Genomic DNA, 1598 nt, shown 5'->3' with positions numbered 1-1598 from the left:
GTGGGGCGAGCCCTGAGCTCATGCAGCGCGCCTGGCTTTTGGGTGGTTAAAATTAGAAGCGCTGAATTCCCCCCTAAAGAAGCGGCAAGCAACGTTTCCCCTACATGGTGAACCAAGGAGTCAACAATAGCCTTTGTGAAACCTCGCCTCTACTTGGCACCTGCCTAGGCTGCTGTGTCACCCGCAGGGCGTTCCAGAAACGCCAGCAGCACGAGCCCGGCAGCCCCCACAGGCCACAGGTGCTGTGCTTACCCCCGGGGTGCTGAGAGACCCCTCACACTCCCACCTGGCACTCCAAACTGCCATGGGGACACACTCGCAGCCTGTGGCAGCCTTGGGAGCAGAGCTGTTTGTCCAAAATGCATCATGAGTTGTGAAGGACTTCACTGGGGCTGTGCTTCCTTTTGTGAAGATGTGAGGAGCTGGGTTCACCTCCTGTCGATGCCGGTACAGCACAACTTCACCAAATCCCACAAACATAAATTAAGCTGACAGAAGCCAGACATGAAAACTGTTTGCTCTACGTTTATTTATGAAGGGGCTGACTCCACACAGTCAGATCAATGTTAGAGAACCGTGGTGATGCATGTTGTTCGCAGAGCTGTTTGTCAGTGCTGATTTTCCCTCCACTGTGTTTCTGTTTTCGCTATCTAAGCCTTGGTAGTTCCTGTACTTTCATCAGTTAGTTATTTTCCAGAGTCACGGCCCACCACAGAAAATGTCACCAAGGCTGAAGGTCACCTCAGTTTGCCCCTTAGAATCACAGAATCATTATGGTTGGAAAAGACCACTACGATCATTCAGTCCAGCCATCCTCACCATGCCCACTGACCATCTCAGTGCCACATCTACCCTTTTCTTGAACACCTCCAAGGGACAGTGACTCCACCACCCCTGCGGGCAGCCTGTGCCACTGCCTCACCACTGTTTCTGAGAAGAATTTTTTCCAAATGTCTCCACTGCTGTGCTCCGTGCTCCTCACGGCCTAACTCTTGGTGCTGGGCCCTGCTTAAGGCCCTGCTGGGCCCTGCTTAGCACTAAGCACACCCTGCTTAGTGGGGCAGCAAGAGGCTGTGCTGAGCAGCTGCCACATAGCTCCTCATCACATTGCAAACACTCTTCCTCTTCCCAGTGGGCGCCACTGATTCCATAGCCTTTTTTAGGCAAAGTTTTCACTGAAGAGGGAACAACAGCTTTGTGTACCTCGCTGCTGTACCCTGGGTCCCAGATGTGCCAGGCTGATGTGGCTATTTTGAGACAATGGCAAGTTCTATGAAATGCTTCCATTTATAGCTTCAGGAAGTTTCCTCAGCATCTGCAAGCCAAAAGATGCCTTTTCTCTACCAGTCTTTTAAATCACAGCATCACAGACCAGCTGAGGCTGGTGGGACCTCTGGGCCCATCCGGCCCAACCCCTGCTCCAGCAGGGACACCCCCAGCGGGGTGCCCAGGCCCACATCTGGGTGGCTTCTGAAGATCTCAGGGAGAAGACCTCACAGCCTCTGGGCAGCCTCTGCCAGTGCTCCATCACATGCATGGCACAGCAGTTTCTGCCTGGTGTTCAGAGGGATTTCTGTAGATACATACATGGGCTGCTC

This window comes from Gallus gallus, chromosome 3, assembly GCF_016699485.2.
Source record: "Gallus gallus isolate bGalGal1 chromosome 3, bGalGal1.mat.broiler.GRCg7b, whole genome shotgun sequence".
In the NCBI taxonomy this organism is placed as follows: Eukaryota; Metazoa; Chordata; class Aves; order Galliformes; family Phasianidae; genus Gallus; species Gallus gallus.
The sequence above is the reverse complement of the archived record's forward strand: the minus strand, read 5'-3'. Positions refer to the sequence as shown.